We start from the raw sequence: 23,368 nt of genomic DNA, 5'->3' as shown, positions 1-23,368 counted from the left end.
TATATTTTGATGTTGAATTCTCTCCTTTATTGAAGGGGAAAAATTGGTACCACCTTTGATCAGCAGTAGTATAGTACCCTTTACATAATAAACACTCAATAAATATTTATTATTTAATATGTGAAAATCCCACATGTGTAAATACATTGAAATATTCATGATATATAAATGTATGGCATTTTCCTTAATCTCTTACTGTGGCATGTTAGGGAAAATTTCACTAACATTATCTTTGAAATCTATTAGTCCTTTTTTCCCATGGGATCACTGCTATGTTTGATCAAATTTAACATTTTATGAGTTATATGGAAGATGGACTATACAGGGAGATTTCTAAATCTTCAAATGATATTAAGTTACTTATGGGAAATAAAATGCTAAGCCAATGGAGAAGACTTGCAAAATACTCTTTTGCAAATAAAAGAGTAAAAAACTAGCAAATGAACTTCAGTGAAGAAATATATAAATATATAAATAATGAAAATTATTCACTGCCAAGGAAATCTTCATCTTCTTGTCATTCTAGTGGTAATGATTCCTATAGACTTTGTTAGCTTCGTGTAACTCATGGATAGCAAATACAGTCAAAGGAAATTTGTTTCAGAGTTGTTATAATTTGGCAAAACCTGCCTAAGCTTTTTTTCCACTGATATAATCTTTACTAATCCAAGGTCAACTCCATACTCTATTATTAGGACATTGGTAAAGGATAATAGACACCCATATGTGAATCCAAGATAAAAATAAATAAACCTCAATACATATTATTTCTATAGACACTGGCACAGTGTTTTATATATGTAATAGGTGATAAATAATTATTGAAATGAATTAAATATTTTTTATTAAAAAAGAAAAGGGAAGAAATAAAATGTAATAAATTTAATTAGATGAAATGTATTAGAGCAATAATCTAATATGTTGAGTTAAGCTATATGGACAACTCCCACATCTACAACCAACCTAATTTCTTTTCTTAGGCTCCATCAACATATCTCCAGGTGATTGCTCAATATTTCAAACTGAATTCCAGTAGACATTTCTAATTTACCATATCCAAAACTGAATGCATTATCTCATGACTTTTTAGGTGTCATGATGGATATTTCAATGGGGAAGGAGACAGGAAGGTCTGAGTACAGTTCCCTCCTCACTTTTAATTGCTATGTCACCCTGGAAAAATCACTTGCCAAATGTCCTTATCTACCTCAGTTTCTTTAAATGTAAAATAGGGATGATAATAGCATCTACTTTCTAGAAATGGTATGATGATTAAATGAAACAATAGTTGTAAAACTATTACCACAGTGCCTGAAACATAGTAAGCACTTGATAATTGCTTATTTTCTTCTTTTCTTGCCCCCCAAATAACTTTCTAATAAAAAAGGCAATGTGACCTGTTAGATTAATTAGTCTCTTCTCAGACAACAACAATTGACTCACTATCACCCAAAAGTAAAGGCTATCCAGACTCAACTTTACCCACTTGGAGTTATTTATTAAAATTAACAAGTTAATATCATAATTTCTCACATCACTCAAGCCCCCGATATTACTGACAATTCATTTTTACTTATATAAAAGACCGATCTGTTTTCTATTTTTCTTAGATTCCCAATATACAATTAATGAAAGACAATAATAAAGTCATTATGATTGATCATATTTTATTTAGAGTCAACCAGCATTAAACATACTAATTAAAGCAGGAATTGTGAAAAAAAAACTTTAAGCAGATTTCCCAGAAAGAAAAGTTCCATAAGTATTTGAATGTTCTATTAGACATATATCCACCATCTCTATTGTATTCTCCATTCCTAATATCTGAAAAATTCCTTGACACATATTATCAATCTCAGACAGTGAAAATGAAAATCATTTATCTACTTTCCATCTGGATAAGTATTTGACTATTGACAGTTTCTCCAATTTGCCCTTTTTTCTATTAGCCCCTTCCACTTTTGTTATTCCCTTCCCCTATTTTCCTGTATGATAAATTTCTTTACCTAATTGATTGTGTAGGGTCTTCCCTTCCCACTCCAAATCAAATTAGAGTAAATTTAAAGTTCCCTTGGTCTTCTTCCCCCATATTTCCATCTCCAGTAAATGCTCTTTCCTATCTTTTCTGGGTGAGATAATTTACTATATTCTATTTCTCCCTTACCTTTCTCCCAATGTATTCCTTTTTCTCACCTCTTGAGTTTTATTAGATATTCCCATCATATTCAACTTATATCCTTGCCCTCTTCTTAATTGCCCTAATAATAAGTTCTTAGGAATTACAAGAATCTTCTTCCCATGTACAGATGTGAACATTTTAATCTTATTGAATAGCTTTTGATTTCTCTTTTTCATTTACCTTTGTATGCTTTTCTTGAGACTTGTATTTGAGAGTCAAATATTTCATTCTACCCTGGTCTTTTCATCAGGAATATTTGAAAACTGGCTATTTCATTGAATATCCATTTTTACTCCTGAAGGATTGTGCTTAGTTTTGCTGGGTAAGTGATTTTTGTTTGCAGTCTTAGCTTCTTTGCTCTCTGTAATATCATATTCCAAGTCCTCCTTCCTTAGCTCTAACCTTACATGACCAGATGTCTCTTAGAGATTTCAAACTCTATCTCCCATAGTCACCTCCAACTCAAAGTATTCAAAATAAAACTCATTAACTTGTTCTCTAAACTCTTCTTTTCTGAACTTCCTCAGGCACCAACATCCTCCCAACTCCCCAGTTGCTTAACCATAGCATCATCCTAAACGCATTGTCATTTAGATTGCATATAAAATCTGTTGCCGAATCTTATTATATGCATTTTATAGCATTTTTCTTTTATGTTCTCTTCTCTTCCTTTCAAAAGCTACCATCCTAATACAAAGTACTAATAATCTCTTACTGACTGTACCCTCTTCATTTTTGTGTCCCTATTTCAAGACTTTCCCCACTGCAGTTCTACTCTTCTCAACCATCAAGGTGATTTTCCTTACATATAGGCATGATTAATGACCCTATGACTTCTCAGTGAACTTCAGTGACTCCCTCTTGTCTTTATAATCAACTATGTTGTCCTATGAATTTAAATCTTGTCATAACTTGGTCCCTTTAAACTTCTTCAGTCTTCATATACTTAACTATTACTTCTTTATCCACAGCTTATATATATAGACAGCTTATATGTGTGCATATAAGCTTTATTACATCATAATTATAATGTGTTATTATGAATTATTGGGTGAAATCACAGTCATAATTTCACAAGATTCACTTTCTTTTTGTTATTATTTTCCTTTTAATTAAATCTTAGTCATTGTATATGTTGCTTTTCTCTTTCTGCTGATTTGCATCAGTCAGTGTAAATCTTCCCATATTTTTCTATATTCCTTGTTTCACATGGCAAGATATGTCCTTTTGAAGTTGTCATTATCAAGGGAAATCACACTCTTCATTATTCTCCTCAGTAATACCCTTGCTAGAAACAGCATAGGGCTTAATGGACCATGGATCTATTACATTTTGGCTTTTCTGAGGAACCTATACTCTGGCTTCCCTCAAAGAGTACCATTGATTATAAATTTTGGAATGAGAAGATGACCTTCATGATCATACACTTTGGGTTTTGGAGAGTCCTGTTCTACTGGAGAATTCACCACTTGGAGATGATAATTTGTGAAGGAGATTATTTTAGGGTTTTTTTTATACTATACCACAACCAGCTAAAAAATCAGTAAATTATGAGACTATTTTGTCTCCAAAATGATAGTTCGACATCTTTCATAGACATGATTGGATTTTAGTTAAGTTGAGTCTATTGAATATATTATGTAAATAATCTCAGTCCTGTCATACTAAAATAAGGATATATCTTCTATAACTTGCTCATTATCTTCTCTTCAAGTATGTTTTGTTCGTTCATAAGTTTTTATTTCTTAAAATCTTTTTTTCCTGCTCTTTGAACTGAAGATTAGTCAGTACAATGCTGTATCCAAAAGATTTCTTCATGAGGTCACAGGATCATTGATTTAAAGGTAGGTGGGATCTTCGAGGTCATCAAGTCTAATAAAAAAAAAAAGATTTGCTATAAAAAGATAACAGGTATTTTATTAAAAGACATTTTTCACACAAGCCTATGTTTACATTTGTTGTCAAATGGGTCCTCTTTAAGGGGGAATAAATAGTTTTAAAGCATTGTCTAGAAAGGAAATTGCTTTGAAAATAAAATATTTTAGTTTCTTTAGCCTTTTTTTGTCTTTACCCAGGAGTTTTCTAAGAAATCAGATGTCAATGCAATAACATTCTTTAGGGTAATAGATTGGCAAAATGGATAGTATGTTGAATTGGAAAACAGAAAGTCATGAGTTCAAATCATGCATCTGACAACAGTTGACATGAGAATGGTGGCTGATGAAAAGTCATAACCCTTAATTTTCTCATGTGGAAAATAATACCATAATATTGACTTCAAAAGGATATTAGAAAACTAAAATGAGATAATTTATATAAATTACATCACAATATTTAAAGTATTAAAGTAAATGATAATTATTATTGCTATAAAAGAAAATATTTATAGGTTTTGTTTAGAATCTAGAAATGCTTTAATGAAACAAAATTATCTTAACAAATTCAATTTCTCTCCAAAATATTCACATGTGAAAGGAGTCTTATAAGTGTGGCTAATAAAAGTACATAATTTGACCTGATTGGATTGCCAATTACATAGCATTTTAAAATTTCAAAAGTTGGGGGCCTTCTGGTAGAAATTTATTTTTAAAAAATCACTTGACTTAGAAAAAAGATTAAAGGCTTTTGTTAAGGAAACCTGATTTTTAAATAGTTATGCTTCCTAGAAATCTTTGTTTTTCTATGAGGGAAGGTTCATTAAGAAATTACACATTTACATGTTTCTCTAAGTAATTGGGAGCCACACAACTGTTCATAATAAGGTTCATAATAACAAGGAACAGAACTTTAGAAATTGAAGTTATAAAATGTAATATGTATGTACATGCATAAATATACATATACATATACATAGATGCATACATACATATATATGTGAAATTTAAACCTCATAACCCTTGGAACACAGTATTATAGATATCATTATCCTCATTTTACAAAGAAATGAAAACAGTCTCAGGGAGTTTAAATGATTTCTTTACAGTTAGGCCTCTTCCTGATGTTGTCTAACACTATTCACTAAGCCTCATAATCTCATCCAAATTTAGACTTCTAATGAACTTCAGAGATCACTCAAGCCAACTTCATTATACTGATAAGGAAACTGAGTCCAATGAGATTAATTTACTTATCAAACTTTATATTAGTTGGGTCAGAGCTGGTATTGAAGCTAGATCTTGCAATACCAAATTCAATATTATCTCCATTGCATCACATTTCTTCAATTACCAAAATATTGAAAACAGTGTCTAATGTTTTATTTAATTACCTTTTTTTAATTGCTATATCATTTACAGACAAAATATTTTACACTTTGGATCTGATACTTAAAGCTGGAAGGGATTGATGAGTTTCCTCTGGTTCAACCAACCGCCTCATTTTATACATGTGGAACCTGAAACAGAGAAGTTAAGAAACTTGCCCAAAGTCACACAAATATTAAGTGGAAGAGTGAGGATTTAGGCCCAGATGTTCTACATTCAAATCAAAAATATTTTCTTCTAAGCTGTACTTCCTTTGTAACTATATAGACCCGAAAAAAAATTATGCTGCTGAAATGTGTACTATAGCTATGAATCAGATTCCTAATTTCTCTCTGAATCCCGTAGGTAATGACATTTCTTTAACACGTGTACACATACACACATTATTGCTACATAGTTACAAATAAAAGAAAATCCTAAAATGTTGATCATGTACTAAATATTGACGTGAATAACAGATGATGCACTGGGTTGTAATGAATCTTTTTACCACAAACACCCAGCTGGGTGGATGATATTGCCAATTTATTGTACAACTCTGGCATAGTGGATAGACAGCTGGCCTTGAAGTTAGGAAGACCTGGTTTTGAGTACTGCTGGTGATGCATTGGCTGGGTGAGTCATTAATTTTCAGAGTCACTGACAGTTGCCTCTCTGTGTTTTAGACAATGCAACAAAACTAAAATTTGCCATAACAGTGCCCAATTGCACTTTTGAAAGGAGCTACTGAACTCAGGATTTCCCCCTGTACCTATGAAGTCCCAAATCCAGTCTCTGTCTCTATCTTACCCTCAAACCATGGAATAGTGAAATCAGAAGACATAAATTACTCTTTTTTGCTATCCTCTTCAGTATGTATTGCCAAATAAAGATCTTACATCATTTAGTATATTTTTACTTTTAGAAAAATATGTCATTTAGCATATACAAATACATAAACACACATATGTATGTATACATATAGATTTCATATATTACAAAAGAAATGATGAAATAGTGATTCAAGGCTTTTGGAAACTCATAGATTCCAACCTCCTCTCTTTACAGATAAAGAAATTGATTCATAGAAAATTTAAATGACTTGAATAGATAATTAAGCAGCATCAACAGGATTAGAACCTGAGTCCTCTGACTATAAAAGGAATATGCTTTCCATTTTAATATGTTGCCTTTCAATCTACAAATAAAAAGTTAAATGTATCCTTCCTTATATTGTGACATTAAAAATATGACACATTATAAAAGTTACTGTGAAATTTATACTTTTAAATGCAAATATTACCCTTTAATTATATTCTTTCCAAAATAATGTTCAGATTTTATCTTCACCCACAATTTTACAAAAACTGAATTAGCTTGTCAATTGAATTTTAATAAACAAATGAGAACATCCATATCAATTCAACTCACTGATCTCTGAATTGGGAGAGGATGGAAAAAAATATTTCCATCAAAATGGTCATGACTGATTGAAAAGTGAAACTTTTAGCTAATCAATTTTCACAGTATTGGAGCTCCAGGGAAAGATTATTGAATTTGTGAGTAAGTAAAAGTGTATGAAAAGAAGTTGGGGAAAAGAATAAAAGAGGATAAGAGAGAAATTTAGTAAAATTTTTATTATGTCAAGAAGTTGCCTAGGGCTAGCCCTGAGCAGAAGCCTTCCAGGGAAGTGAGTAAATGAAGAGCCAGAATTATTACTTAGTATATAAAATGAGATGACAAATTTGACTACATATAATCACTTTACAACATAAATATATAATTGTAGTACTAGTGCTGCTAGTGTTGGTCCTTATTATTATCATGGATAGTTCTTTATTATTTTTATCATACTTGGGATCATATGCAAGGTTTACTTTTCTGAGTAGAACTGACCATGTCACTGCCATTCTGAAAAATTATCATTGGATTCCTATTACTTTTAGAAGAAAATATAAACCCCTTACTTTGATATTGGAACTTTTCAAAAACTGGTTCCAATATGCCTTCCCAGATTTTTTTCACACTCCTCCTGAAGACTTCATGAGCTCTGTGTTCAAGCAAAAGTAACATTGACTGTCATATAATATATGAATAGAAGGAACTACCTCAAAAAATAAAACTTTACGATTATGTTTTCTGTAACGGAGTCACTTTTAACTTTCTGATTCTTTATTTTGAAATTAAAAAAATAAAGTGGGCTATTATATTCTCTACATTTATGTCACAGTCTATTCTATGATTCTTATGATGATAGGCCACTAAATTTGCTTGAATGTGAGAAGCAACAGGACAAGATACACTTTAAACATAATCAACAGAAATGATTCATGAATTTGTATATATAGGATATATTAAATTACCTAAAGGACATCATCCAGTACAAAAGTCAGAACCTCTATGGGGATTATATTAGAAGATCTGAAAAACAATCATTGATGGGACATGATTCGTAGAAGAAGTATCTGCATTTTGACAAATGGTCAAAGGATATGAATTTTCAAGTGAATTTTCAATTTTCAAATAAAGGAATTAAAACTATCCTTTAGTCACATGAATCTAAGTCACTAGTAAGTAGAGCAATTCAAATTAAAACAATTCTGAGATACCACGTCACAACTTTCAAACTGGTTAACGTGACAAAAAACAAAAATGATAAATGTTATAGGGGATGTGGAAAAATCGGGACACTAATGCTTTGCTGATAGAGCTGTGAATTAATACAATCATTCTAGAGAATAGTCAGGAACCATGCCCAAAGTGCCATAATGTAGACCCAGCAATAATACTAGTAAGTGGATATTCCCAAGAGATTAAAGATAGGGGGAAAGTGCCTACAAGTACAAAAAAGAGAGGAAAAGTTTATCTGTATATATCTGGTTTGTACATAGTTGATTTGCATTAGAATGTCGGCTACTTAAAGGCAAGAATGGACTTTTGCCTCTGTCTCCTCAGTGTTAAGCATTGTACCTGACATAGAGTAGGTGATTAGCAAATGTTTATTGACTGCCTGACACTGACTAAAACTATTATAAGATTTGTAATTATTCTGCATGATCTCTTGAGGGTTTATAGGATTCTATTATTCAGTAGGTCTTACTGATTTATTTCCTTCATACTGTGAAATTTACTAATTATGGTTTCACTTTTTCTTTTTTATTATTTTGATTAGTATGCATAACCACTTGACTTTCATGTCCAAGATGTCTGAGGCTAGATCATCAGTCAACATGCTGTTATGGGTATCAGTAATATCTTTCTTGTATAGTTCTATGGATTCTGGATTCTTGCCATCTCTTCTTTATCTCTTCTTCTTCTGTTAAATTCCTATCATTTTTGTCATTTCTCATGCCCATTTTTGCATGAAATATCCTCTTGATATCTCTGATTTTCTTGAAGAAATCTTTTGTATTTTCCATTCACTTTTTTATTCTATTTCTTTGTATTTTTCTTTCAAGAAGCCTTCATATCTCATTGCTATTCTCTGGAATTCAATACATCTTTCCCTTTCTCCCTTGTTTTTCACTATTCTTCTTTACTCATTTATTTGTTTTTTTAAACCCTTACCCTTCAACTTATAATCAATATTGCATATTAGTTCTAATGCAGAAGAGGATTAAGGGCTAGGCAATGGGGGTAAGTGACTTACATATATTCACATAGTGAGGAAGTGTCTGAAATTAGATTTGAACCCAGGATCTCCTGGCTTTGAGACCTAACTCTCAATCCACTGTAAAAAATGGATTTGAACTCTCGACTTCAATCCCCACAAGCCCTTGCTCCACTTCCCCAAAATGCTTTGTAATCTCACTGAATTCTCAGGTGGGCCAAGATCCAGAAGGGATTTAACCTAATTGCAAAGGCTTTTGTGGTCCTTTTGGACTTCCATTTTGGAGCAGAGGGGTCTCTTTTCATAATGTAGGTGAGGTTGTGTCTAGGCCTCTCTGTGGCCTAGACATGTGTTTTCTTATCCTGTATTTTCTTTAATCCTTAATCTTTAATAAACCTCATAAAAATATAATACTCCTTGCAGAGAGAAACTAATTTCTACCTGCCTCAGTCTCCCCTAAATTTTAACTGTTACAGTTTTGGCTTACCACTTCAGGAAAATGAAATACTCTCAATCTTCTGATTCTTTTCTGATCTTAAGTTCAGCTTTTAATAGCTAGTGCCTAGAAATTTTTTTGATCCGTGTTTCTCTGGCCGAGGTTTTTTTTACCCTCACAAAGCTGCTGCTCATTCCAGCCATTAGCTTCCGGCCCTGCCTACCTGTTTGCTGTTTGCCGCCTACCTGGCCACTGCCTGCCTGCCTGCCTGCCTGCCTGCTGCCACCATCTGCTTCTCCCTGCCTGTGTGCGTCCTTATCTGCAGCCCACTCTGGCTCCTGGCCCTGCGCACCCCAGCAAGTCTTTCTCTCACTCACCTGACCCACCTGATTCAACCAAGATTGCAATCACCTAGTGACCTGCCTGCCCAACAAACCCAGATCTTAGTAACAAACAAACTGGGGTATTGACCATGTGGGGGATCATAGCAGGGAGAGAGAAAGGGAGAGAGAAGAAACAGACTTTTTAAACAGGAACTTAAAAGGAATGGGCTGTTTAAAAGAATACATTTTGACTGTTCTGGTAATTTTATTGACTTCACCTGCATGTCAGGGAGATGACTCAGCTAACTTTGGGGTGGCAAATGGGTGGCTCAGGGAACTGAGAGCCAGGCCTAAAGACATACTGTCCTGGGTTGAAATCTGGCCTCAGATACTCCCCAGCTGTGGGGCTCTGGATGGGTCCCTTAATCCACATTGCCTAGCCTTACCACTCTGCCTTCGGACAATAGACATTTAAATGGATAATTAATTAAAATCAAAAAACAAAAAACAAGGAACTTAAAGACTGGAGGTTCTAAGGCATTTCAGACTCCAATGGTTCATACAAATCTCTGTATTCTATTGCATTTTTGTTTAAGGTTTAACTTTGTGATTTTAAGTTCATATATTACTGGATTCAATATTATTCTGTTATATTGTTCATTTAATGTAATGAGTTTTAAAATTCTGTTGCTTTTCCCCTATAACCATATTGAAAAAAATTCATAGGTTAATTAAGCCCATATATGAAAAAATGGCTTTTCAATTTTGACTTTGTAAATTGTCACATAGAGGATAGATGGACTTCACCTGCATGTCAGGGAGAAGACTCAGCTAACTTTGGGGTGGCAAATAGGTGGCTCAGGGAACTGAGAGCCAGGCCTAAAGACATACTGTCCTGGGTTAAAATCTGGCCTCAGATACTCCCCAGCTGTGGGGCTCTGGATGGGTCCCTTAATCCACATTGCCTAGCCTTACCACTCTGCCTTCGGACAATAGACATTTAAATGGATAATTAATTAAAATCAAAAAACAAAAAACAAGGAACTTAAAGACTGGAGGTTCTAAGGCATTTCAGACTCCAATGGTTCATACAAATCTCTGTATTCTATTGCATTTTTGTTTAAGGTTTAACTTTGTGATTTTAAGTTCATATATTACTGGATTCAATATTATTCTGTTATATTGTTCATTTAATGTAATGAGTTTTAAAATTCTGTTGCTTTTCCCCTATAACCATATTGAAAAAAATTCATAGGTTAATTAAGCCCATATATGAAAAAATGGCTTTTCTATTTTGACTTTGTAAATTGTCACATAGAGGATAGATGGACTTCAGGACTGGTTATAATTGTATAACCACCTTTGGAAAATTCAATGGGCTAAAAATCTCAACTGATTTTAAGGGTTTTTTTAAATATGATTTTTGGAATTTTTTTTTAACAATCTCTGGTTATTTTTGCCTACCCCTACCAGGAGGTAAGGCCCATAGATGAAGTGAAATACAATTATAACCCCCAACCTTCCCGCATTTCTAAATATGTGAATGGAAGTTGGGGCAGTTAATCTCAGGGCATTTGTACTCCTAAAAAGCTTCCCAAAAAGGAGCACCTCTCATTTATACTCTTCAGTTCACTATTTTACTTACACCAGAATGATATATAGATTTTTTGATTATGTTCTTAACCCAAGAAGAGTTTTACTCTGTTTAAAAATATGTTTATTACCAAGGTTGAAAGATTTGCTACATTTGTGAAACTTGTAACAAATATCCATCAATTCATAGGATTTTAAATGTCATACAACAACTTATGTGAAATATGATAGTGTGTTTGTTTGCTATTGTAATTAATTGGGCTATTGAGAATTTTGGGGATATTGATATCTATATATTTGTACTACTGTATTTTTAAAAATGAAAAAATGTTACCTTGCTCAATTCATTTGCCCTCTACTCACAGTGATAATGGCCAGATACAAAGAGGAAATGGATCTCATTTTTGGTGAGAAAGCCTTGCATTTTATATTTTCTTAGCTGGCACAGAGTGCTAATGATTATAAGCTATATTTTTGAATTTTTAAAGCTCTTTAATTATTATATTTTTCTTGCATGTGCAATATAGTATTTGTTTTTTTATTATTTTTTCTCTCCTTTTTATATTTGAAGCACTTGTCACCAGCATTAAGATTTTCTTTAACTTTTTGACTTTTCAGTACTATAAGTTTGAAATACATTTGTCAGAGCATGCCCCAAAAGCTTGTAACTATAAAAATGATGCCACTAATTATTTAAAAAATTATGGAACTTTGCTTAATGATTCTGTCTGATTCCAGGACAAGATATACACAACAGAGCCATTTCACAGAGCCAAAGAAAAGCCAATCCAGGATGGATTGATGCACTTCTAGGCCAATACAAAAGTTTTGAACGTAGTGTGAGACTTGGGGTTGCGACACTTGACTTATGTTAAGATGTAGGCCTTCCTTGTGTCCACACTCACTCTGAAGATACAGACAAGTATCCCCAAAACCTTGGCTCCTATAATCTGGTCCCCTTTTCTGCCTCTCATAGTGTGGTACCTTTCTGTAGTCCTGGCTACTGACTGGGTAAATGCATCATTTTGATTGGGCCCTGATTCAAGGAACTGTTATAGATTTTTTTTTTCACTTGGAATTTTTACACATAAGACTTTGCTAGTCTATATTTTCATCCAGTATTTTCTTTTTTTATTTTGATTTTCTGATGTCTTTTTAATAACTCTTGCCAATTGATTCATATACCTCATACCTCAGCCATGTATCCCTAAGTGATCCTATATTTTTCGATCACCCACAACACGGGGAAATGTAAAATATATATATATATATATATATATATATATATAATTATTTAAATTGCAAAGTTTAAATTCCTTTTTAGAAGAATTTTAGGTTAAAAAACTTGCTATCTCTCTGAATCCAGAAACTGAACTGTTGGAGAAGCCACCATGAAGAAGCCTCCAGATCACAAGCTGCACAAAAATGAACTTTGGGTGTAGTTGATTGAACATTTATTTGTATGTATACTTTCATGCCAAAGGGGACTGCCCCCTAACTGGCTTTCTGTCAATGCGTCCAGCAATTATTGGTTTTGTTCTTTTTTTCTCTTATACTCACATTATTGTAATCTTTTAAGTTCATTATGTTTTTATGATCCTTTTGGGGAAAAATTAATTTTTTTCAAAAATGATCATATGGAGATATGTAAAAAATGGAATTGAACTCAACTTCAATCCCCACAAGCCCTTGCTCCACTTCCCCAAAATGCTTTGTAATCTCACTGAATTCTCTGGTGGACCAAGATCCAGAAGGGATTTAATCTGATTGCAAAGGCTTTTGTGGCCCTTTTGGACTTCCGTTTTGGGGCAGAGGTGGCTCTTTTCATAATGTAGGTGAGGTTGTGTCTAGGCCTCTCTGTGGGCTAGACATTTGTTTTCTTATCCTGTATTTTCTTTAATCCTTAATCTTTAATAAACCTCATAAAAATATAATACTCCTAGCAGAGAGAAACTAATTTCTACCTGCCTCAGTCTCCCCTAAATTTTAACTGTTACACCACTGAGCAACCTAGTTGCCCCATTTTCTTAGCATTTTGTAAGGCCCTATCAGACAGTCATTTTACTTTCCTGCTTTTATTTTTATTTGTAATGTTTAATGGTATCCATTGTTTTTTCTTAAGGTGTAGAACAAATAAACATTCTATCCCTAGAAAACATCAGAATATCATATAACTCTTGAAAATTTATAGATAGAAAATTTGATCTCAAAATATTTGTTTTATTTCTAACATTAGTTAATGGTACTGCCCTTATCCATTTTTCTTCCTTAAAACAAACAAATATCAATGCTAATGAAATAGGAATTAAAGTTCTATTTAGAAACTTTGAACTTGATTATACAACTTGTGACATGGAAATTTATATTAAATTTGTGATAGAGATTTTTTTTTCCCTGAAGATACTCAGTATGTTGAAATGAAAATACCCCAAAGATGCTATTTGATAGGCCACCCATCTTTTTTTTAATTCTAATTAGATATGAGAGCAGTTTCCTGCCAGATTGAAAATTCTCTCAGATCTCAGTAGTTTTGAATTTGTTAAGTTTGGCTAAACTCAGCTTCCTTTTTCCAAGAAAAATATTTTAAAAGACTCAAGACTTATTATATAGCAACTGACTTGTTGAAACAGTAGTAGTTTCATGAGTTTACTTTTAAATGAACTAGAAATATGTTAAGTAATATTTCCCAAAGTATGGCCCTGAACCATAGTGGGCTAAATTTGCACACATGTCTAAAATGACAAAATATGCTTTTCAAGTAGGTAGAGTGAAGTATATAGAAAAGACCTTAAGATCAAGCCGAAGAAAAAGGAACAGGCATCAGACTGAGCAAATACATTGCCCTTTGGGCCACTAGGGATCACCAATGTCAGACATAACATTAGATCACTCTAAAGAAGAGACCCAGTTTCTTCATCTATAAAAGTGGGATAATAATATTTATACTATCTATCCTACAAGGTTATAGTAAAGATCAAATAAGTTAATGATCATAAAGATATTTTATGTTCTACAATTTAAATTTCTTAGAGCTCATTGTATTCCATGTCCATATAGCCTCACAGGAAGAATAAGGATATTAAAAAAAACAGATTTTTATGTAAAAGAGATAGAGACAAGCTTGGAATATCACTGAAAATTCTATAAATTTTAAAAAATGCATCCACTGCACCTTCCTCTTCCTTTTAAATTCAAGGTCTTGTTTGTGTCCATCTGTAATATCTGCTATAATATTCATACACATATATAGGCATAACATACATATACATAGGTATATATATGTATGCACATGTTTGTATATTTTTGTACATACATTCAAATATGCACATATGTACACAGTGTGTTTGTATGTACAAATAAACAATACTGTGGATGAAAATATCTGTTTGTATATGAAAATATTGCAAATTTATATTCATTAAGTGCCTTAGATATATGTATGTAAACTTATACATGTGCTAATAAAGCAGTTCTTTACACTGCCCACCCAACTATTTTTCATAGTTTGGACTATTATTCTCATGGAATCCATGCAGCAAAGGTGGATACTGATGGATTATTATTTGAAGCACCCCTAAATTGACCCAGTTAAAAAATATTACCCTGATTAGATAATAAGATGCCTATAAATCTATCATCAAAGAAATCTTTGGTCAAGTTTAAGGAATAACCTTAACCATTTATCATAGACTGATACTCATTTAATGTATTGATGTATTTTTCCAAAGCAAATAGATAATAGCAAAGCCTGAGGGAGTGAAATGAGATACAAAACAGATGTGTTCTGGACATAAGATTGGTTCTGGACATAAGGCTGGTTCTGGACTTAAAGAAGTAAAGTTTTCATAGTGTAGCAGAAAAAAAGGCAGCTTTAGGCAACATTAAGACACATACCTGGCAAGCACATATTCTAAAAGAATGAGAAATGGACTAAAAATGAAAAGCCCAATTCAGAAAACCTGGGTTCAGAAGCTGGATTATGGCCAATAGACACAAAACATTTTGACAGGCTGGTAAACAGAGATCCTGGCTCCACTCAAATGTGAATTCTAAAACAAAATTTAGATTTTGAGTTTTTTAAAACCTTAGAGATCTTCTATTCTGTTTTTTTTTAATCTTCTTTTGTGTTATGAACCCCTTTGGCAGTATGGTGAAGCCAATGAAACCTTTCTCAAATTAGTTTTTAAATGCACAAATTAAAATATACAGGATTTCAAAGGAAATCAATCACATTGAAATAGTCATTTTATTTTCAACATATTTATACTCACATTCATTTTATAATGTGCATAAGTATATGAATGTATATATGTTATACAAATATGTGTGTTATACATGTCTGCATTTTATATAGGTGTAAATATAGAAGTCTTCTTAAAAAACAAAGTTTTAGTTAAAAACTCCTGATCCATTCCAACTCCTTAGTTTTGAAAATGAGAGAACTGAGACCCCAAAAGAGGAAGTGATTTACCAAGATCATACAACAAGCAAAACCAGGATTCAAATTCAGATCAAACCCTGGTATTTCTGTATTACTCTAAACTTACTGTTCTATTGGGTTTAACCTTCTCTTGCCTAATCATTTTGGAAAAAGTTCCCCATAGTGATAACTCCATTGTCACAGTTTAGAAAAATGAATTAATTGGTGACTTCCTAATAAGTAATAACTTCTTGATAAAGCACTTTGGGATACTGCCTACTGTTTATGCACAGCAACCATTTGGAAGGATAAACAAAATGACTGAATATAAGATTCTTCTTATTTAGTCATTTTAGACAGGTCCTTCCTAGGGTCACTCAGCTAATAAGAATCTGAGGTGAGATTTTGAAGTTGGGAAGATTAGTTTTCTTGACTCCAGAACTGGTACTTTCCCCACTGTGTCACTTGCTCCCCTTAATCTAGTCTCACTAACAGCTAACTACTTCTATTTTTATCAAGTAATGAAAACCATGTCTTTCTAAATCAGTTCAAATGTTTAGTTAAAGCCTGATGCTTTTAATTTTACCTGTTAATGTACTGGTGTTGTGATTGATCATACCCTAGTGCCTTGAAGAAAGCATTACACCTTGGGAAGTACCTTAATTGTACAGTGATCACTTTATTTCACTGAAAGGAATCAGTCTCCTTTCATAAAACACTTTAACCTTAAGTCAAAGTTTTCTTGTTAAAGATGGAAGAGTTGGGAAGGTGAAGTGGGGAAACTTTCTGGGAAAGATGAACAAAAGATCCTGAACATGGAGCAGATATGTGCCACCTCAGAAACCTAAGAAAGAGATTTGGACTGAGTTTTTCTGGAGACTCAAATTGCAGGATCAGGATGTGTGTGCTAATGTGGAACAGCATGCATCTTGCTTCATGGCTCTACTGAGAATGCATGCCCAGTTTGTGGAAAGCGGGAAATTGAATACAGACATCAGAAGGTTGGGGGCGAAAGGGATTTGTTAGGTGTTTGCAGCTGAGATACTATAGAACTCCCATTTAGCTCCATGTTGTAATAATTAAGGCATTTCTTTGAATTGGTTTCAAAACTTAAGCAGCTCCAGAGAACCTAGAGAGGGAATTAAGAACTAATTACATTAAAGCAGTGAAGATCAATTGCCTGAATGGTGGTAGCTTCACATTATTGTTTCTTGAAAATGGTGAAGGCAAATATAATAAGGAAGGATCAAAGAGAGCTAACCTAATTCTCCCTGATCACAGCACCACTATTTACAGGGCTAAAAATTAAGAGTTTTTAAGCATTGGAGATTCCCTAATTGGGATGTTTTTGGATTAGTTTGTCAATTTCCATATGCATAAACATTTGACCTAAAATGGCATTGGCCAAAATTGAGTCCAGAAATTAGTATCTCTGACAAAGAATGAATTCTCCAAAGAAGAAAAAAATCAATTTGGAAATGATAAAAAAAAATGAAAAGAGGCCTTGCCAAGTATGGATACAAGACAACACAGAGATGTGATCAATAAAACCAAATAAAATCTAATCAACCTTATTTGGGGCCACTTTTTAAGTAATTTTTCTTTCAGTCAAGGACAAAACTGACATTTTGATCAAACCATCTACTTTGGAACTCCATTATGAGAAATTAACTAAGTTGTATTTCAATTTATTTTTGCTTGTGTGTAGAATCTGAATTGATGTTTGAAGATTCTTCCTCTATATTTTTCAACCTGCTAGTGTGTGTGGAAGAGTGTTCCTAATAGGACATAATTTTTATGTAATTCTAAGAAAAGCACATTTAAGACACATAAAGTTTCTATCAAATGAAGACTTTTTTTTGTTATGTTTATGATTGTACCACAATTTTAAACATATATACAAACCCAAGGCTCAAAGAAAAAAAAAATTATGCCCGTCAAATCATCCCACAATTGGCTGATTCCCCTTTCTTTAGTAGATTCTGTCAAGTGATTTGAGCATTTGTTTAAATCCACAAGATAATATATAAAGATCTTTTCTAACCTTCAAACACTATATTAGCTATTATTATTACTACTGGATCCATCCAGTGACAAAAAGGGAACAATTTAATATTGTAACTTTCAGTATGGGATCAATTTTCCATACTTGATTTTGATCTAATTCTGTCTTTTCCTCCTCACTGCTCTCTCTTCCCCTCCCTTTCCACTCCCCTCCCTGTCCTCTTTTCTCTTTTTCTCTCCTTATATTCCTTCTATATCTTCCTTCCTTTCTTCTTTCCTTTCTCCTTCCTTCCCTTCTTCCTTCCTCCTTCCTTCCTTCCTTCCTTCCTTTCTTTCTTTCTTTCTTTCTTTCTTTCTTTCTTTCTTTCTTTCTTTCTTTCTTTCTTTCTTTCTTTCTTTCTTTCTTTCTTTCTTTCTTCCTTCCTTCCTTCCTTCCATTCTTTCTTTCTTTCTTTCTTTCTTTCTTTCTTCTTCTTTCTTTCTTTCTTTCTTTCTTTCTTTCTTTCTTTCTTTCTTTCTTTCTTTCTTTCTTTCTTTCTTTCTTTCTTTCTTCCTTCCTTCCTTCCTTTCTTTCTTTCTTTCTTTCATTCTTTCTTTTTTCCTTCCTTCCTTCCTTCCTTCCTTCCTTCCTTCCTTCCTTCCTTCCTTCCTTCCTTCCTTCCTTCCTTCCTTTCTTTCTTTCTTTCTTTCTTTCTTTCTTTCTTTCTTTCTTTCTTTCTTTCTTTCTTTCTTTCTTTCTTTCTTTCTTTCTTTCTTTCTTTCTTTCTTTCTTTCTTTCTTTCTTTCTTTCTTTCTTTCTCTTTCTTTCTTTCTTTCTTCCTTCCTTCCTTCCTTCCTTCCTTTCTTTCTTCCTTTCTTCCTTTCTCCTGCTCTTCCTGTCCATCCTCCTGCCCCTGCTGCTGCCCCTACCCCCCTCCTTCTCCTCTTCCTCCTCCTGCTCTTCCTCCCCCTCCACTTCCTCTTCTGCATTCTTCTTCTTCTTTCTTCCTTTCTTCTCTTTTTTCCTCTTTTTTAAAATTTACTGGACATTATGACTTATGTCAATAGTTTCATGTTCACTAAACAAATCTTTTAGTGTTAAATGAAAAAAAAATTGGTTTTGAATTTAAGCATGTAGTTGGACTTGAGGGCAGAGAAACAGATGTGCAGGTCCAATTATATCCTTAGCCATTTCCCACTGTGCTGCTCAATGTGATTTCCTCTTTAGTTGTCTCCACACAGAACCCTGTCTTTACTAGTGGGATGACCATAAAAATCTGCTCCCATAATGGTTAAAAGTAACAGTTCTTAACTTAATTAAGAATTCAAGACACATTTTCCCTCTTCCTAGAAAAAATAACTTTCTTTATTTGAACAAATATATAAGCTTTCCTATGTAGTTACATTTTAAATATGAAGGATATAAGGAAGCAACAGGCAAATATATGATGACTCAATCATTAAAACATATGACTGGGGAATTTTGTAATTTTTATCTATATATTGGGCTAAATACTCCCAGGGTTTATAATTCAAATTTGTTTACATGATGCTGAAGAAATAAGAAGAAACTAGGGTGTTGTGTTTTTTTAATCATTCCCTTAGCCAGTTTTCTATATGTTGCCAAGGAGTCAATTGATATATTTTTCTGGACATTGGGTTGAAATAAAAAAAAATCAGGAAAGCATAATTTTAGAAATTTATATGATAGCAAATAACCAATTAGATCTTGAATAAAAGTTCCTTCACAACAGGTGCTTAAAAATATTTGGTTTATTAACAAGAATTTTGAATCTTTATAGGCTCAAAATAGGTTTTCACAGAAATTAAACAGGCTCATAGATAATTTAGGCAAAATGAAAAAGGGTGTTGGCTAAAGGGGAAAAACTTTTCTTGAAAAAATAGATAGAACTAAAGTTAGTCTCTCTTATAGATCCAGAAACATAAAGTCTAGGCAAGATGAGTTCCTTGCATACACAAACCTATGTCTGCATCTTGACAGAGTGATCAGATACAAAAGCAGATGACCATCATCTGAGTTGAGCAATACTATAAATCAATCAATCAAAAAATCAATCAACCAAAACATTTATTGTTTATTCTATGCCAGAGTCTATAATAAATGATACAGATAGAAAGTCCTTTTTTGTATCTTCCTTTTGAGGTCTCTATTATCATCTCACATGCTAAATTCTCATTTTCATACTATGACAATGAATATACATAATATGCTAGGAACAAGGGTGAGTCTGTGCTATGCATTAACCTCTTAATCTCACAACATATCTCTGGCAAGGAAAAAGAGTTACATTAGATTCTCTCCAATCATATCTCACCTTTGAAAAAAGCAATGTTCTTTATTGTACCAAAGTACTAGAAAAGCCAGAACCAATCCAACAATCTGCCAAGAGGAGAAAATTACCAGGTGTTTAAATGGCATACATCCATGGGATAGAGTTGAATGAATCAAGATGAATGAAGGATGAAACATTTGGCTTGAAGTTGATTCAAGCAAAAATTAAGCCAGACTATCTCTTGAAATATAATTTAATCTCTTCATTTTGCTCTAGTTAACCTCTACATTCAAAAATATGCACTGAACAAACAGGAACTATGTATAATATTAAGAAAACATATGGTAAGGCTCAAAGTGAAGTGTCAGACTCACAACTAAGCAAACATAGTGCTCCCTCTGGACACAAATTAAACCTTGAGAGACTGTTAAATCAAAAGCCAGAAAAAATAGGAAATATATGTTAGGCAAAGAGAAAGATAAGACAAATAGAATAAGATAAAAAGAACACAAAAGTTGTCCATCCTTTCAAGAAGGTATATCAGTCAAAGCACATTCCTTTCACAAAATTGATGAAAAGAATGTAAATCTGCAAGAGGAAATGAGGTGACCTCAGTGACTGGGGGAAATCCTTTTTAGTTCTCAGACAGTAAAGGGTATGATCATAAGAGGACCACATACTATCAACACATAAAAAATAATCATCCTTTCCACAGAACTCTTTTATTTACTTACAGTGGGCAGTTATTTGGTAAAACTGATGGTGGTTTCTCTGATCTTCCCTCCAACTGTCCAGTACTTTATTTTCAAGAAATAATGGTATCTCACTCATTTCTATTAAATAGGATGTCAAGCTATTGTTTGCTAAAGCAGCGAATTCCAATAATTTTTCCTTTTGGCACAAAAGTGGACAGCAATGAATTCCTTTGACAAAGGCTTAAGAAGGACTAATATAGTTAATTGGAAAGAAGTTACTCATTACTCCATTTGTATGTAGAACTCTGATGAGGATGCATGATCTATTAATGAAAGCCAATGATTTCTCTGTGATTTGTAGTCTCAAGGAACTATCTGGGAGTATTGAGAGAATACATAACTCATTCATAGTCATATAGCCAGTAGTCATCAGAAGTATCTTGAACACTGATTTTCCAAATATAAGGCTCGTTCTCTATATAATGCCTTTATCTCATACATTTTCTCTTTCTGTGTCTAGTGAAGTTATGTTTTAAGAAATTGTTGACATTTTCACATAGCAATGTTATCTTAGCATCAAAAACAGCCTTTTAACTTTTTAGATTCTGAGTATGATGAGTTTATTCTTGACTTCAGAATCTTCCATAGATACCTAGGAACAAAAGGAACATTCAGAGATGTTTTGGTAGAGTTAGAAATCAGCTGAGTGGAACATTGAGATGCTTTCCCTGTTGGGAACAGGAATTGGTTTTATTGTCCCTATTGGTAAAAGAACTAGAAGTGGAGATAACTTCTTTTGACTTACTAGTGCTTTCTTCACTATAAAAAGTCTTCCAATAGCATGCTCTGTTTAACTTTTTTGCCTTTATGTAATCATAACAGTAGTAGTAGTAGTAGTAGTAGTAGTAGTAGTAGTAGTAGTAGTAGTAGTAGTAATAGTAGTAGTAATAACAGTGGCTACCATTTACATAGAGCTTACTATGCTTCAAGCATTGTTCCAAGCACTTTACAATTTTCTCATTTATCCTCACAATAACTGTGGGATGTAAGTGATGAAAGAACTGAAGTAAAAAGAGATTGAGTAATTTGCCCAGGGTCATACAGCTGGTAAATGTCTGAGTCCATATTTGGGCTCAGATCTTCTTGACTCCAGAACTGGTAGTCGACCCATTGTTCTATATAAATCAATGTTTTGCATAATATCTGATACATATGTATAAGAACTGGGCCTATAATTTCAATAGTATAGGAAACTCATATTAGAAAATTTCCTTTACTGATTGATGCAAGTCAACAATTTTTGCAACTTACAGTCTTTGAGAGTGTCCTATGGCCCTAAGAGTTTAACTTGTCCAGGGTTCCACAGTTAGTACATGTCAAAAGTGGGATTTAAATCCATATCTCTTTGATTCTAGGCCCAATTCTCTACTATCCCAGACATAGTAGATGCTTAATGACATAGACTCTTTCTGAATATTATTTTTCCTTTTTATTCATAAAATAAAATATATGTTAGAAAGAAAAATAATTTTAAATACAACTATCAGTTATTTTTAAAATAAACAAGTTAATAGCTCCTAGCTTAAGAAATATTGCTTTAAGATATTTTGATTTTGAATCTACAATTAAATATATCTGAGAGAGCTCTTTTTTAAGGAAAAAGTATCTTTTAGTAGCTTTAATATAAATGTCTTAAATTTTACTGCATAATTAACACCAAGAGACAAAAGAACATGACAGAAAATGGGCTTCTAAGCTATGAAGACCTGAGGTCAAGTTCTACCTCTGATACAAACTGGTTTTGGGCTGTATTCAAGCCACTTAAATTCTCAGAGTTCTAGACAAATAAATCCCCAGGTGATGGTGAAGATAATGATTCCTGCAATTGCTTATAGCCAGTGGTTTAAAAAATCCCATTTCTGTTATAAGTTCTGAAATTTTTATAATTTGGGGCACTCACTGAATGATTCCAACAGAAGACTTACATATACCTGATAGAGCATGGGGAAAATGTGATAGTAAAGTTCAAGGAAACTGTTATTCATCCTTCAGGAGATTATCTGTCAATCGATCCATTTATTCTTTACTAAGGGGGAAATACATTTGACTCAGCCTCATGAATAGTTATTTTTTTTAAGAGTCATGCATCTTTGTTTCATATTTGGCCACAGGAGCTAAAAGAGAGTTTTCTCTTTCTTTTTAAGATGAGTCATCCTCTGGTGGATTTCTATGATATACTCTATAATTATATGGCCAAAGAATCTACCTTTGACTTGTTTCAAATAGACAAACTGAAAATGGAAATGACCCCAATTGAAATCTATGTTCACTGTACAGAAAAAAAAAATCGTTCTTTTCAAAGATTGAATATAGAAGCTATTTTCAAAGCAGCTCCACTAACCAAATAATCTACTCTAGCTCACTTGAAATATAGCCTTTATCTTACTCTATTCAGGCTCTAATTAGCATTTTGAAGACATCATTCCTATCTTCATATTTCCAGGGAATACAGGATTCATTAATTCCATATTCCCAGAAGGGATAAGAAAATGAAGTGTCCAGTTTGGATTAAATTAAAAATGGATCACTGCTA

This window comes from Monodelphis domestica, chromosome 1, assembly GCF_027887165.1.
Source record: "Monodelphis domestica isolate mMonDom1 chromosome 1, mMonDom1.pri, whole genome shotgun sequence".
Lineage (NCBI taxonomy): Eukaryota > Metazoa > Chordata > Mammalia > Didelphimorphia > Didelphidae > Monodelphis > Monodelphis domestica.
This window is presented reverse-complemented; position numbering follows the sequence as displayed.